This window comes from Tenrec ecaudatus, chromosome 16, assembly GCF_050624435.1.
Source record: "Tenrec ecaudatus isolate mTenEca1 chromosome 16, mTenEca1.hap1, whole genome shotgun sequence".
In the NCBI taxonomy this organism is placed as follows: domain Eukaryota; kingdom Metazoa; phylum Chordata; class Mammalia; order Afrosoricida; family Tenrecidae; genus Tenrec; species Tenrec ecaudatus.
This window is the reverse complement of record NC_134545.1, coordinates 46791389-46808759: the sequence shown is the minus strand read 5'-3', so window position 1 is coordinate 46808759 and position 17371 is coordinate 46791389. Positions and strand designations below refer to the sequence as shown.

The window sequence follows — 17371 nt, the reverse complement described above, 5'->3', positions numbered from 1 at the left end:
TTTTCTAAATAAGCACTGACCATAATAATACAGCTTTAATTATGAAGAGTTCACAGTTCAGCTCATCTCTGGGTGTATTTGCTATACCTTTGTCCTGTGCTAACCATAAAAGCAACTATTTAGATCAGATCAGATAACACCTAATTGAAAATTCAGCCATGGGAATACAAAGTGATTCTCAAAGAAGAGTCACTAACCAGTTCTTGTTTATCAACAGAAAAATAATTTCTTTCCTAGAAAGGAGTTGGTGGAGCATGGAGAACCCCAAGAGAAAAGGAAAAATCAGAAATCACCGCACAGATAAAACTGCAAAGTAGATGTACTATGCGCTGTCAATTATAACACCTTGGCAGAAACAAACGTAAATCCCGGTTGTTCTAATTAGATAAATAAGAAAAGAAAAAGTGGGACATAATTAATCCCCAAACAATGTTTACTTTACTGATTAAATCAGAAGTAACATGCAAGAAAGAAATGACTTTTAACTAGTATGGACTATATTTAAATTCTTATATTTTCTCAGAATGGTACTTAGAAAGAAGGAGAGCAATATCTGTAACTATCTCAAATTGTATAAACAGTTACAGTTTAAATTCCTAATACTGAGTTCTGAAAATGTCAGCTCTACCATGGTTCCCTGTTAAAGCTTATATTGTAGCATAAGCCTCAAAATACCACCAACTGGTGTCATTGTTAGGTGACATCAAGTCCGTTCCAACCCACAGTGCCCCTATGCCCCTATGCACAACAGAGTGGCGCACTGCCTCGTCCTGCTCCCTCCTCAATCCCATGCTTGCGGCCACTGTTGTAGCTACTCTGTGAATCCATTTCCTTGAGAGCCTTCCTCGCTTTCAATGCCCCTCTCGTTTACCAACAGGAACTGGTCTCTCCAGACATGTCCAAAATATGTAAGACAAAGTCTGGCCATCCTCACCTCTAAGGAGCACTCTGACTACCTTCTTCCAACTAACTTCTAACTAACTGTCCTTTTGACAGTCCATGTGAGTTTTCTGAAAATAAAGTTTGGTCTTTAATCCTACAAAGATCCTATATACGTATTAGTATTAAGTGAAGGGTAAAGCAGTCACCGGAATCCTGTCAAGAATGATGACAGGCAGGTGAGGGGAGAAGGGGGAGACAGGGGAGCACCGATTGCAATGATTGAGTATAACCCACCCCCACCCCCCAGAGGGATGAACAACAGAAACATGGGTGAAGGGAGGCAGCAGACGGTGTAAGATATGAAAATAATAATAATTTATCAAGGGGTCATGAAGGTGGCAGGGTAGGAGAGGGAAGGGAAAAAGAGGAGCTGATACCAAGGGCTCAAGTAGAAAGAAAATGTTTGGGAAATGATGATGAAACATACGTACAAATGTGCTTGATACAATTGATGTATGGATTGTTATAAGAGCTGTAAGAGCCCTCAAATAAAATGATTTATTTAAATAGATAGATAGATAGACAGGTAAATAAATAAATAACACACTCATTGAAAAAAAAATGATGACAGGCAATGTGCCTTGGGAGGAAGTACTCCAAACTGTATTTTGAAGAATTAGATTATTGTCCCAGCTAGTCTCTTTTTTCCAGCTAGTCTTTAACATCTCTGAACCTTAATGTCCTCATCTGTTAATGAGGATAATATTACCCACGATGCCTGGGGTCAGAATGAGGTAACAGTCTGGAAGCGCATTATAACCTACCACTTTTTCTGTGTCCTTGTTGCTGGGAGCTGCTGTCGAGTCAGTGCTGACTAAAGCAGCCCTATGTAAAACAGAACCAAATGTGCCCGGTTCTGTGCCACCCTCACCAATTTCCATTGTTGCAGCCACTGTTTCAATCCATCGTGCCGAGAATCTTCCGCTTTTTCATTGATGTTGCACTTTACCAAGCTTGACTCCCTTTTCCAGAGACTGGTCTCTCCTGATAGCATCCAGAGTATAGGAGACCAAGCCTCACCATCCTCGGTTCTAAGGAGAATTCTGGTTGTAATTCTTCCAGGATAGATTTGTTTGTTTGACAGGCAATCTATGATACTTTCTGGCAGTCTATGACACAGTAAATTTCAAATGCATCAATTCTTCGGTGGTCTTCTTGATTCATTGTCCAACTTTCATATATATATATGAGGATATTGAAAACAGCATGACTTGGGTCAGGTGCACTTCGCTCTTCACAGTAGCATATTTGCTCTTCCCTAACGAGGTCTTGTGCAGCAGAGTTGTTCCTGTGCAATACGGTGTTTGCTTTCCTGACTTCTGTGTCCGTGAACATTGACTGTGACTGAGGAAGAGTGAAATCCTTGAGCACTTCAAGTTTCCACTGTTTATTATGATGTTGTCTATTGGGCCAGTTGTGAGAGTTTTTGTTTTCTTTACATTAAGTTGTAATCCATACTAAAGGTTGCAGTCCTAGATTTCACCAGTACGTGCTTCAAATCAAGGACTCTTTATTACCCCAATAAATATTAATTGGTCATCTGACATCTTGTGTCAACTTGAAGGTATTGAGAATGAAGGGGGTGGAGTCTAGCCTGTCAAGCCTGATGATGCCTCCTTGTAGGTGTGGCCTTCTCATGAGGATTCTGGGAACTTTCTCTTTCTCTCCCTTCATCTTCATTTTTTTTTTTTTTTTAGTTCAAGGAGCGTTTGTTGACCGTGACAAGTGTTTTCCAGTCCAGTCTGTTGGGGCACCATGCCCTGGCCCCAAAGTCCACTTTCGGCATTCCCTGGGGACCTTGCCTCTCCATTCCCTTGTCCCTTCATCTTCTTATTGACAAGCCATCTGGAACCATGTGGAGACCCTGGAGGAGCCATGTGGAGACTGTGCCAGCACTGAGATGCTTCCACTGGATCCACAAGACTTTCCACCCACTGGCTTCTGCTCTTCCTGCATTCAGCTTCATTGCATGTGCTACATGAGTCTGAAGAGGAATTTATAGACTATTAATGGACATATGGGCTAATATCAGACTTATGGACTTGATCTGAACTGGGCTGAGATGATTTCGCAATATACAATTGCTCTTTGATATAAAGTGCTGTCTTACACACATATGAGTGTCTCTGGATTTGTTTCTCTAGTCAACCTGGACTAACACAAATCCCCACTGTTTACCATATCATTACCACATATTAAATAATATGAAATCAGAGAAAAATAAATAAGTTTTGCCTTTAAAAAGCCTTTTACCACAAAGAAAGATTAATGATCAACAGGGCTTTTCTCACAGTCGTGGTTTTCAGCTGTGTCTCCTGGCCTTCATTAGAGGATTATCAGTAAGGCCTAGAAAAGTGAAAGGGCTCTTCCCGGACTTCTCAGCGTCCCCCTCTACTCCCACTGAAAACAATCAACCTCATATTTGAATGCTCTATGAAAACGTAAAGCCACCGCTTTCAACCTGACTGCATCCTCTAACAAACTTGCTGACAAGAGCAGAATAGCCCTAGCGCATTTCCAAGGTTGTACATTTTTGGAAGTAGGTAGCCACATCTTTCTCCCTTGGTGGGTTTGAACCACTGACCTCTTAGTATCAGCCAAGAGCTTAACTTCTGTAGCACCAGGGTTCTTTAATAAATATAAGTGCTGTTTCTAATTGTCTTCTTAAATCTTCACAACAATCCTTGGAGACAGATAATAGTTATCTTTTACAGATAAATTAATCTAGGCTCTTTAAGTTTAGCTTTATTAGTCCAAAATCCCACAACCAGTAAATGACCAACCCTGATCTTCTGACTCAAGGCCTACTCTTTTTTTTTTTTTTTCATGATCCAAGTGATTTTAATGAGAGTTAAAAGAAGTTTCAGGTTTTACGCGGCACCCATAGGATTCCTTTGACCATGCGGCCTGGCAGAGACTGCCCCAGGTCATGCAAGGATCTCTCTCCTCCCACAAAGACGACCAGACCACCCAAGCAAGACCCTCTCCCTTCCGGTCCCTGCCTTTACAAGGGTTCCCAGGGGGCGTGGTGAACGACCCCAGGTTGATCCCATTGGCTGAATTGCAGTCACCTGGCCCAGGTGGGCTGCTCCAGGTGTAACGCCCATCTGAGCCCACAGGCGGGAAAATCCATCTTTCCTGTGCTGGCTCTCCTGGGCATGCGTAAATGGACTTCCCAATTCCCTAGGCTAAGCTACCTAACATTCCCCCCTGAAGAGATATGGACCCAAATTTTGGGGGGGACTGGACGACAACATCTCTAGCTGCTTCCTGCTGATAAAGGGGCGTATTGGGGTTTTGGGTCCATATCGTTCCTACTCTGTTAGAAGGGGTTGTCCATTAAGAGCCCAGGATAACTAAATAAGGTCGAGGTGGGTTTGGAGGCAGTGATGCTGGAGCTGGCACACTTAGTTTAGAGGCCTTTGTAACCTGAGAACTGGAAAACAAACAAACAAACAACAGGTGAACAGCTTAAGTGAGACATGGTAAGATTGTAAGGTGGCAGTGCCCTTGAAGTTAGGTTAGTGTCACAGACTTTGGTCATTGTAAACACAGGAACAGAGGAAAGGTATTCACTGGCCTAAAGGCTGTGAGGGGTTTGAGGTAGACTCATCTGTGCAGCCCTTCTCTGTCCTGGGGTGGCGATGAAATGTCATCCTCAGACCGTCCAGTGGCTCACAGGAGTATTCGTCTGCTTCCACAGTTCCTGTGGGGGAATCTGAGGCTCCTCCACTGTGAGGGACACCTGGAAGCTGTAGAGGGACCTGGATCAGGCCCGATGACTGCAGGTGTGCAGTTTGGACAGCAGGTCTTGGCCTATGAGAGGAGTTGGACATTCAAGTATCACTAGGAAGCTGTGAGAAAAATAGAAGTTATTCCAAAGACATCTGAGAGACTCAGTAAAATGCTTAACTACAGGCTTTCCTGACACTCCCCGGAGAGAGCAGGTGCGGGATGCCAGGGGTCCAGGGAAGGAAATAAGACAGAGGTGGCTCCAGTATTAAAAGGAAGTTCACGGACCTTCCTGCCATGTCGATGCCCACCCTAGGTTTCAGACCAGTCAGTTACCTCTTGCTGCTGGGCCGTCCGGAACAGGTGCCTTCAGTCCTCCTCCTCCTTTGTTAGCTGCCAGCTGGCCTGTGGGTGCCTCCCCTCCAGGTTTTGAGCCTTAGGACAGAGACCAGACCATTGAAGGCCTACTCTTTAAAATTTATATCTATGGACACTATTGCTTCTAAAATTTCTTGGTCATCCAGGGAAATATAATTCTTATCTTAAAATTGGCAGTTATATGATAGCCAAACATTGAAACAACTCAAATGTCCATCAATATGTGAATTGAGAAGCAAACTGAGGCAAATCCACAAAGAAATACAACTCACCAATACAAAGTAAAGAACTATACTGATACTTGAAACAACATAGAAATAACTCAAAGTAATTGTGCTGCATGACAAAAAAGAGTGCATTCGGTTTGTCACATTTTTATATGAAATGATTGAAAATGGAAAATAAAGCACTGTCGTGAGGTGCTATTGAATCGATTCCAGCACCTTTCAACAAAATGAAAGATGACTGGCTCCAGCATCGCAGAGCAGTAAGTATATTTGAGCTCATTGTTGCCGCCACGGTCTCAGTCCATCTTGCCGAGGGTCTTCCTTTTATTTGCTGACCCTCCACTTTGCTAAGGATGATGTCCCTCCTGATAAGCTGTCCAAAGAAGCATTCCAGTTTTGCCACATTTGTTTCTGGTTGTATTTTCTCCAAGATAAATTTGTTTCTTCGTTTGGCAGGTCATAGTATACTCAATAATCTTTGTCAATGTCATAACTAAAATATATTCATTGGGAGGGAGGGGAAAAAAAGAGGACCTGATGCAAAGGGCTTAAGTGGAGAGCAAATGCTTTGAGAATGATTGGGGCAGGGAATGTATGGATGTGCTTTATACAATTGATGTATGTATATGTATGGATTGTGATAAGAGTTATATGAGCCCCTAATAAAATGTAAAAAAAGAAAAGAGGAGGAAAAAAAAGAAAATGATTAGGGCAAAGAATGTACAGATGTGCTTTATACGATTGATGTATGTATATGTCTGGACTGTGATAAGAGTTGTATGAGCCCCTAATAAAATGTTAAAAAATAAAATAAAATATATTCATTGTTCTTCAGTCTCCCCCTCCCCACAGCTTTTGCATGCATACTGAAGCAATGGAAAGTATCCTAACTTAAGTCAGATGTATATTAGTCCTCAAAGTGCCATCTTTGCTTTTTAATGCTTTACTTATTCATTTTATTTAAAGAGATCACTTATTAAGTCTTAAACAGCATGAAACCAACTCAAGAAACCAAGCTCATAGCAACCCTACAGGACAGGGTAGACTGCTCCTGTGGGTTCCTGAGATGATTACTCTACAGGTGTAGAAACCCTTATCTTTCTTCTGTCGACCAACTGATGGTTTCATACTGCTGACCTTGAGGTTAGCATCCCAGTGCATAACCACCAGGCCACCCCATAACGACAATTACAAATTACAATGGCATATCATCATCCTGATAAGGGAGCCCATTAGCCCAAGGCCATATGATGTCCGAGGGACAAACACAGTTGGTGGCAGATCAATACCTACCAGTTATAAATGGAATTTCCAAAGCAGGACTGAGGGCCATGACTGGGACTCATATATTATGTTCGACAGAGCATCTTATAATATTGGTTCAGTGCATGTCAGTCAGTGCATGACCATACAATCCCTGTAGAACAATCTCTGCCAAGGACCCACCCAGGTAAGCCCTTAGGGTGATCACACCTTCCTGAGCTGATGGGCGCAGAGGGCATATAAATAAATAATACATTTTTCTTTTGCACTCTGTCCAAGGGAAAGACTTTACACCTCTGGATAATGGTCAAAGGGAATTCAATGGAGTCTTAATACATGTGGGCGTTCTGCAAATGGATTGTGGGCTTTCACTGTCGTCCATAGCCTTCTGCAAACTAAATGCTCAGAATTTGAGCTCTGATTCAATTTTCTCCTAAGGTTTATGAATAACATCACATAGGCTGATGTGCTCCCTCCGTCTGGCTGCTTGCTTTAAGATAAATCTTCAAGAGCCCAGGTGCTATTCTGTATGATAGCCAGGCACCATCTGACTTTTTACCACACACTGCTATGCACTCAGCTCTCCAGTGCTCACTTCATGAGAGCTACTATTGGGCAGGGACACAGCATATGAACTAATTGTTCTTAGAGTAGGGCTCACAATTCAGTGCTAACTCAAAAACTCCAAATCCATCCATGTATGTGAGATATCTATATAGTTCCCACCCCTCCACCCCAGGTCCACTCTAGAGGCATGTTATCAGCTTCTTGAGAAATAATGCAAGCGTCCCCCATGGGACACTACTAATTCTAATAATAATATTAATCTAGCAAAGTTATAGAATTTAAAACACTAATGAGAAAGGGAAAATATACATATGTAGGAACGCTTTTTAAACTAATATACATGGAATATTCACTTACCCAGATTGTGTTAGACAGGGTTGACTATAGAAACAAATTCAGACATTCAAGAGGACCTGATGCAAGGGGCTTAAGTGGAGAGCAAATGCCTTGAGAATGATTGGGGCAGGGAATGTATGGATGTGCTTTATACAATTGATGTATGTATATGTATGGATTGTGGTAAGAGTTGTATGAGTCCCTAATAAAATGTAAAAGAAGAAAAGAGAAAAAAATGATTAGGGCAAAGACTGTACAGACGTGCTTTATACAATTGATGTATGTATATATATGAACTGTGAAAAGAATTGTATGAGCCCCAATAAATTGTTAAAATTAAAAAAAAATTCAGACATTCATATGAGTGTATAAGAAAGAACTTTTTAAACTATCAAGGGTTCACAAGGGAGGGTCGAGTGGGGAGGGAGGGGAAAAATGAGGAGCTGATGCCAAGGGCTTAAGTGGAGAGCAAATGTTTTGAAAATGATGAGGGCAATGAATGTACAAATGTGCTTGACACAATTGGTGTATGTATGGATTGTGATGAGTTGTATGAGCCCCCAATAAAATGATTTAAAAAAATAAAAAGAAGAAAGAAAGAGCTTTATATAAAAGAGCAATTGTATATTGAGAAAATGTCCCAGCCCAGTCCAGATCAGGTCCATAAGTCTGATATTAGCCCATATGTCTGATGCCAAACTACAGTCCTCTTCAGACTCACATAACACATGCAATGACACTGAATGCAGGAAGATCATAGGCCAGTGAGTGGAAGTCTTGTGGATCCAGTGGCGGCGTAAATATCTTAGCACTGGTATGGGTCTCCACATGACTCTTGAAGCTCCAGGGTTCAGGCTCCATGGTGTGGAAACCAGCCCCCCACAACTAATCACGGGTTCAGTAAGCACAATCTTACAGTTAAAATATATAAAGGCTATAGTAAAGTCATAAGAGAGATAGAAGAAAGAGTAAAATAAAGGAGTCTGACACATTTCATGGTAGCATGCTCACCTCTTGGACAGCCATGATCTCAACAGCCAGGTCTACACACAGTGCGGGCAGAGAGGGCAGGAGAGAACAATTTATTTCTCACCAAGGCTTATATATCTTTCGGGGGTGTGCAAGTCCCCTGATTACAGGTAAAGACATACATCACAGGAAGGGGTCGTACTATAGGTAATACAGCAATGAGAGGAGCAGATGTTAAGGTGTACTGAAAATAGGAAGGGGAGGGATTAGGAGTACACATGGGACAAGATGGGCGGATCCTAGATTCATGATGATGGCCTAACCTTGATTGCCCTTGGGCTGGAGACTTGGTTTAGTCTAAGCTTTTAGAGGAAGCAATCCACTGTCCCTAATAGCAGGGAGTGAGCCTCACCTATGGGGGGACAGACGATAGGGTCTGCTGCCGCTGGATAGCAGATGCCTTTAGGGAGGTAACTTGGCAATCATTTACCATTAGTTGCAAGCAGTGTCCTAGGTCTGACATATATTTGGGGGAGAGAAGCTTAGAGAAAGTCTTTTTGTATCCCACACCCCATCAGCATAGCTCCATGTGGCTTGTCAGCAGGAAAATGAAGCAGAGAGAAAGTGTGTCCCACTTCCAGGGAGAAAGATGGGAGTTCCCATAATCCTCAGGAGAGGGCCATACCCTCACAGAAGCCTCATTGACTATGACCTGATTGACAGGCTAGACTCCACCCCTTTGCTCAAGTTGACAGTAGATTATGCCACACAGATTAAAAAATTTAGCGACTGAACACAGTTAAGAAAAATGATGTTAAACACTAGGCAAAAATGCTAATTCATTAAGACTACACTCTATTTGCAGAACTGCCACATATCACAAAAAGTGGTGACAAGACGAAAATAACAAATACTTGTTGGTTTTAAATTGCAATTATTCTATACCTAGAAAAGCCAAAACCTGAAACCCAGGTGGCCTATAGCAGGAGGCCTGAGTCATCAAGGGCAGAAAAGAAATTTGGTAGAAAATGCATGATAAACAATGTACTATGAGGAGAAGTCTCCCGTTGAGGGTCTATACAAATAATATTAAGCATTTCCCCAAGGACAAGCAGCTCTCCCTAGTGTTCCCACCAACAAAAGCAAAACCACCTTCTCCAAGACAGCCATACACCCCTCCCGTTCTGGTCATGAACTTCCATAGAAATTCACTGAGCACCACCGTAGCAGTGTCTATTAAACGGGGTGGCTCTGGAACAAAGCTCTCTGGCAGGAATTACATCGTCTTCTCCCACTTCCCCCTAAATGAAAAACTGATCTTAGCTGAGGTTGGACCTCCTTTGAAGAAGTGATTTTAAAATGTACAAATAAGTGAGTGATAGTGGTTCCTAAGCATTATGAACCATTTTACTTGGAAACCAGATTAAATTATTCATGCTACGGAAACAGATGCTTGTTTTTGTGTGGTGTTTATTCTAATAGCAGTAGTCTCATACAATACTTGTCTTTTTGTGATTGATTAACTTTATCTAGCATAATATTCTCCAGGTCCATTCATGTTGTCAGGCGTTTTGTAGTTTTATCAACATTTTTTAGTGATGCATAGTACTCCTTTGTGTGTATGTACCAACTTTTCTTTATCTATTCTACTACTGTTGGGTGTTTGGGCTGTTTCCAACTTTTTGCTATTGTGGACAGTATGCCATGAACATGAGAGCGTATACATTATTATTATTATTGATGTTATTTGTATTATGTTTCTTACTTCTTTAGGGTATAGGCCCAGCAGAGCTATTGCTGGGTCATATGGAATTTCTAGTCTCAGCTGTTTGAGGTATTTCCGTATTGATTTCCGCAATGGCTATTCATATATAGACTCATCAACAGCAGATGAGAGTTCCAATCTCTCAGCACTCTCTCCAGCTTTTGTTTTTTATTTGGACTGTCATTGTCTTTATAAGGCAATATCTCATTGTGGTTTTGATTTAATCTCCCAGATGGCTAATGATGGAGAGTATTTTTTCATGTGTTTGTTAGAAATTTGAATGTCATTTTTGGTGAATTGTCTGTTCATGTCTCTCACCCACTTTTTAATCAGGCTATTTATTTATTTCTTACTGAGTTATTGCAATTTTCTATAGACTTTAGAGATTAGTTTCTTGCCCACTGTATCATTTCCAAAGATCCTTCCCCTCGCCCAGTCTATGAGCTCTCTTTTTACTCTTTGGATACACCTAAGTGTTTTATTTTTAGTAGATCCAAGTCATCAATGTTGTCTTCTGTGTGTGTTTCCTTCATTATGGTTGATAGACTGTGTATGCCTTGCAATAGGGCCCTTACATTTGTCCCTGTTTTCTCATTGATTATCTTCATAGTTCTGGGGTACATTCAGGTCTCTGATCCATCTTGAGTTTCCTTTCTGTACATGGGTAAAGTATAGGTCCTGTTTCATTCTCTGAAGATGGAGAGCCAATTTTGCCAGTAGCATTTGTTGAAGAAACTGTCTCCCACTTATTGTGTACATGTGTTATTTTTCATTTAATTTTAACAGTTTTGTTGACATATAATTTCACATCATGTAGTTTAATAGTTTAAACACATCAAATGTGCAGTTATCACCACAATCAATTTTAGAACATTTTTTCTTTCTTGTACTCATCATTATTAGCTCCCCTTTCCACTCCCTATTCCCCAGCCTCACCTGGAATAGCCTAAAAAAAATGTTAACCCAGTTACTGTCCCTAGAGATTTTCCTATCCTGAATTTCATACAATGAAAACATCAAAAGTGAAAAATAGCAATAACAAAATTAAAAAGAGAAAAACCTCCGTTGAAAAGATAACAGAAAATAATAAAAATCAGAAGAAACCCAAAATGGGTCAATAGAAAGACTAAAGTATAAGGTGCCAAATTTTAACCTAACTATATCAGCATTCGTCTAATTTCCAGTGCACTCTGTCTCATAGCAAGGCCATTCACCCCCCTCGTCAATGGTCAGGGGAAATCAAAGTGAGGAAGCTGCAAATGAAGTGTGTGCTTTACCTGATCCATTTAATGGTTTGGGGCCCTTTGTTGAAGATCAGTTGCTGGTAGGTGGATTAATTTATTACTGGGTATTGTATTCTGTTCCATCGGTCTATTTAACAATTCTTGTCCCAGTGCCATACTGTTTTGACTATTGTGGCTCTGTAATAGATTTCTAGGTTGCATAGTATGAGGCCTCCTACTTTGTTCTTATTAAGCAGTTTTGTGTTAGGCCAGGTTGACTAGAGAAACAAATCCAGAGCCACTCAGATATGTCTAAGAAAGAGGTTTATATCAAAGAGTAATTATATATTCAGAAAACATCCCAGCCTAGTCCAGATCAAGTCCATAAATCTGATACGACTCCATAAGTCTGACTAGTCCATAAATCCCTTTTCAGACTCATGCAGTCATAAGCAATAAGGCCAAATGCAAGAAGATCATAGGCCAGTGGCTGCAAGTCTTTAGATCCAATGGCAGTGGAAACATCTCAGTGCTGGAGTGGGTCTCCATGTGGTTCCTCCAGCTCTTGGAGTGTCTCAACAGAAAGTGAAACACAGAGAGAGGCGGGGCCAGCCTCCAGTGAGCCATTTATCTCAGTTACCTTCCAATCAAGCTGCTACTTGATTAACAGGCTAAACTCAGCCCACATGTTGCTACGGAAGCCATGTTAGCTCAAAAACTGTTACAAGTTCTTGGCTTATCCTGGGTCTCTTCCCTCTTCATATGAAGTTAGTAATTAGTTTTTTCCATTACCTTAAATAATGGCATTGGGATCTGGATCGGAATTGCATTATATTTATAGATTGCTTTGGATAGTATTGACTTTTTCATACTATTAAGTCTTATTCATGATTACGGGATGTTCTCCCATTTGTGTAGGTCTCTTTTGGTTTCCTGAAATAGTGTTCTGGAATTGTCTTTGAATAGGGTTTTTGTTTCTCTGGTTAGGCTCATCCCTTAGTATTTCCTCTTTTGCGTGGTTACTGTAAATAGTATTTGTGGTAGTTACATAATCTCGTGTCAAATTGAGGATACTAAGAGTGAAGAGGTGGAGTCTAACCTGTCAAGCAGGTCACAGCCTGGTGATGCCTCCTTGTGGGCGTGGTCTTCTAATGAGGATTCTGGGAACTTCCTCTCTTTCTCCCTGAGGGTTGGCCACACTCTGTCTCTGCTTTCATGTTCCTGCTGATAAGCCACACAGAGACTTCCGGAGCCCTGCAAAAGCCACTCTCTCTGCTTCACTTTCCTGCGGTTGACACAGCTGCAGAGCTGGAGAAGCCGTGTGGCGACCTGTGCCAGCACAGAGCTGCTTCCACTGGCATTGGATCCACAAGGCTTTCCACCCACCAGCCTGTGCTCTTCCTGCATTCGGCATCATTTCATATACTGTGTGAGTCTGAAGGGGAACTTATGGACTGGTACCGGACATATGGGCTAATATCAGACTTATGGACTTGTTATGGACTGGGCTGGGATGTTTTCTCAATATTCAATATAAAATTGCTCTTTGATACAAAGCTCTCTCTTACACATGTCCTTGGATTTGTTTCTCGTCAACCCTGACGAATACGGTGTTCTCTTCTTGATGTCTCTTTCAGGGCTCTTTTCAGAAGGACACAGACATTTGATTGATTTTATGTGTCAATCTTGTTTTCTGTCACATTGCCCAATCTCTTGATTGTTTACAACAATCTTTTTATTGAGTCTTTGGGGATTTTCTACATATGGAATCATATCATCTGAAAATAGGGGAGAATTCCACTTTTTCTTTATCCAGTTACATTCCTTTTGTTTCTTTTTGTTGTCTAATGGGTCTGGCTAAGACTTTCAGCACAATGTTGCATAAGAGTGCTGAGAGAGGGCATTCTTCTCTGGCTCCCATTTACAAAGAAAATGCTTTCAGTTTTTCCCTGTTCAGGGGGATGTTGGCAGTTGATAGCTCAGATGTGGCATTTATTATGTTGAGAAATTTCCCTTTCATTCCTATTCTGTTGAGTGGTTTTGTCAGAAATGAGTGTTGGGTGCGTTTTAATGTTTTAGAGAGGTGTTTTGCCACAGATTTGTCCAACGCAATTTATATAATTTGATTTTTGGTTGCTACTTCCATGAGCATTGCTTATAGATCCTAGAAAACTAAAAATCTTGGTAATTTCAACCCTCTCTCTCTTTATCATGATGTTTACATTGGTGAAGTGAGGATTTTTTTGTTTTCTTTATGTCTTTCATAAAGAAAATGAATCTATAGTGACAGAAAAATAGAGCTCATGGAGATGGAAACAGAGGGGGAGGGATGGATTACAAAGGTAAGAATGGTTATGATCTTGATTGAGATGACAATTTCACAAGTGAATGAATTTCTAAAGTAATCCAATTTTACATTTGTAATATGTTCAGTTTAATGCATCAATTTTACCTAATTAAAGCTAGAGGTGAAAAAAAATCAGTCTAATTTCCTGTAAAATGATCTGTAATTCTTTCAACAAGAGCAGCCTGTGTTCTCCATAATCTAAGAAAGTCCATTTAATTAGGTCAGTTTCATAATTTCTCAATTTTGACAGTGGGTGGTTTTCATGACCCTGACACCTTTATTTTTAAACTTCACAAATAGTTAAGGAGAGTGCTATAATTCCTTCTCAGTTAAGTGGCCTACCTGTCTGGAATGTTTTAGTTTGCAGAATTTCAAAGAAGAACGAACTATTTTCATTGTACCCAGCAGTATATTAGAGTTTTAGATTTGCCAAAAGTTATTGCTCACATATCATTCATTTCAGAGTCAGAGTATCTGGAGATTAAAATTGGAACTTGATTTCAATCCAGTGCTTCAAAGGGGCTCATTCTAGTTTGACATTCCCCACCCCATCCCACAAGAATGTGCATTTTCACCCCAAATACACTGAATCAGAATCCACATTTTAACAAGTTTGCCATGATTCTTACAGACCACTCGGTGATCCTGCGTGTTGTGGGGGCTCTTGTTACAATGCAGATTCTCATTCAGTGTATCTGAGCTCTGCTTGAAAATTCTCAGCAGGGGATGGAACCAGAATGAGCCAGTTCAAAGCCGTGTTTCAAACTGGAGCATCCTCAGGATTCAAGGCAATTCTAGGAACCAGCTACCCGTTCAGTCTGTCTTGGGAGCAACATGCCCTCTTTCTCTTATATGGTGTTTTCCCCCTACATGCTCAAACATAGTAACAGTCGTGAGGATATGACTCAGAACCACCGGGCACTGTTTCAAACAGTCACTATGAGCTGGAACCCACTGATGCTAGCCGGAACCTAGCAACGGCAGTAACAGTGTCGACTCACTCTCCTCATTGTTTCAGTCTTTCTTTTTAATCTTATTGCACCCCACGTAGCTGCAGCTTGTTCTGGATTCATGCCGATAATCATGTTTTACCTCTCTCTACCCTGCTTTCTTCCCCAGAAGCCGGTGAACCCTGTCCTTTAGCAAATGCATCAGCTTTGTACGATTACATCAACAAATGAGGTCAGTAGATTTATGTTCCCGGTTCCTTCCAGTCTAGGTCACTTTGTTGTTGTTAAGTGCCGTCAAGTTTGTTCTGACTCATAACAACGGAATGACACACTGCCCTGTCCTGTGTCATCTCCACTTCAGGTCGCTCCAGGCAGGTCCGTCCTTCACATGGGCACTTCTCCTGTGAAGATGCTCTCCATCTCCCGCTCTCCCTAACTTTCTCCTTCTCCTCAACCCTTCAGGCCTTGAGGTGGCAATGGTTTCATTCTGCCTAGCGTGGATCCAGGATCCCTGTGGGTCCCTGCAATCGGTTTGTAATTGTTTCCCTTGTAGGTAAACCCTTCTCTACTATCCTAATTCTCATGTGCCATTATTATTCGGACTTTGTTACTTAGGAGGACCTTGAGCTATTTCGGCTTCATTAGAATATCAATTAGCCATGACCCACCGTGACCTAGAGTCCTGACCTAGAGTCTCTATTTGCCCATTCCATTTCCTGAGTAAGAAAATCTTGAGCAATTAGCTACATTCATTTTCTCATACTAGACTGTATGGGAGGTTACAGGTTAGCATTAGCACAGGTCTTAGGCCAGTTACTGGTCCCTAGGCCACATAACTGAGGAAGGGAAGGATGAAGGAGAAAAGTGACATTCTACAAAGCATGGGTGGGCCTGGCAGAGCGGTGAATGAGTTGGTTTCTCTTAGAAAGTGCTTTGAGTAAGCAGGCACCCTAATGGGATAGGAAAACATTTGAACATGAATACAATATTTTAGCTATTCCGGCCTATACTAAAATGTGTCCTTCTGTGTTTTTTATCAAGGTTCCTGGGTAACACAAATATCTTGTCCTGGCTATTAACAAACAAGTTGGTGCTTCAAATCACCCAGTGATGCTACAGAGAAAGGGCTGGCAAGTGACATCTAAAATTGCAGCCTTTGAAGCTATATGGAGTCCCATGATACGGGAGAACAAAAAGGAGGCAAAGTTTGGAAGGCTTATTAGACACAACCAGACACCCTGAGGGAATGAGGCAATGGGCCTGGCAGCTCAGGACCATAGTCTCAGAGTCACCAAAGTCAACGGTGACTCAAGTACATAACTGGGTCCTCAAGTACAAACTTCTTTTTTTTTTGGTTCACCAGGTATTTATTAGTTTTACGTTACAGACCAAGAAAGCAGTGAGGGCGGTGCTGTGGCCCTGCACATGTGAATCCCGCGCCTCTCTACCGCAGGAGCACCTGGCACAGCACAAGCTCCAGGCCTGTTTCCCTGGCTGCTGAGTAGGCACAGTGCTGAACCAGTCTTTACAGCCAATGCCCAACAAGTGTGTTTGTTCTCTCCCTGTCTTCTAGCTCAGTTCCCGGCAGATGCTGGCTGCCAAAGCTAACCAGCCAATAGCTGCAGACTTCACGGAAAGACCTCACAGATGGGTGCTGTGGGCCCGAGCTTGATCTGGGCACTTTCTGTGCCACCTGGGCCCTGCCTGTGACTGAGGGGGCCCCCATGTCCCAGGATGGCGATGGAGGAAGGGTATGCTAGGCCAGTGAAGGACTAAGTCTTTATTGGGCTCGGACCAGGAGTCCATGGGCACTTGTTGATCTTTTGTCTCCTAGTTCTTCCCAGCCTGTTTCCGCAGCCTCAGGAGCTGCTTCTTCCTGTAATGGATCTTGGCCTTCTCTTTCCTCTTCTTCTCCAGAGTTGCTGTCACCGCCTGGTACTTCCAGCCCACCTCACGGGCTAGTCGGCCCAGGGAAGCAAACGCATGTGGGCTTCAGTCGCACCACCTTGAGGGCAGCAGGGACCACCATGCGCTTTTTCTTATCATTGGGGGGCAGGATCCCATGGTCCAGGGCAGCCTGGCCCCGCTCGGTCTTGTGGGGTTAGCATGCCTCACACGCTTCTCCAGAAGATGCGGCGTGGGGCCCGACAGTGGTAGGGGCTGCGGAAGGGGTTGGTGTTCATGCGCTTCCGGAGGAAGGCCAGGTACTTAAACTTGTTTCTGTAGAAGTTTCCAGAAATGTTGATGCCCTCACAGCGCACCACCACCACCTTGCGGCCCAGCAGCATTTGTTTGGCCACCATGGTCGCCAGCCGGCCCAGGAGATGGCTGTGGCCATCGAGCACCAGGACCTGCCCCTCTGCCATCTTCGCCAGTCGCCTGCGCAAATACAAACTTCTTAATCCTACTTTGCTGAGTAGTTACTGGGGTCTTGGAAGCTTGTCAGCAACCATCTAAGATGCAGCTTTTGGGCACTTCTTCCTCTTCTTTTAAATAGTGACATTAATGTATTGAAGGACAGGGTTCACAGAGCTATATTTAAAAAAACAAACAAACAAACCAAAGGTCACAAAAGTCTTTATGAAAACCACTATAATGCTATGTACATTTGAAGCTCGAAACTGGAAAACCCCTTCTCATCTGAAGCAAACCAATTGAAGATGCATGAAAAC

At 42.2% G+C, this 17371-nt stretch overlaps 1 pseudogene; it reads right to left on the bottom strand.

Annotated features, from left to right (window-relative positions):
- Positions 1–16529: 16529 nt before the first annotated feature.
- Positions 16530–17065, bottom strand: LOC142429456 (large ribosomal subunit protein uL13 pseudogene; annotated as a pseudogene).
- Between the last annotated feature and the right edge of the window lie 306 nt (positions 17066–17371).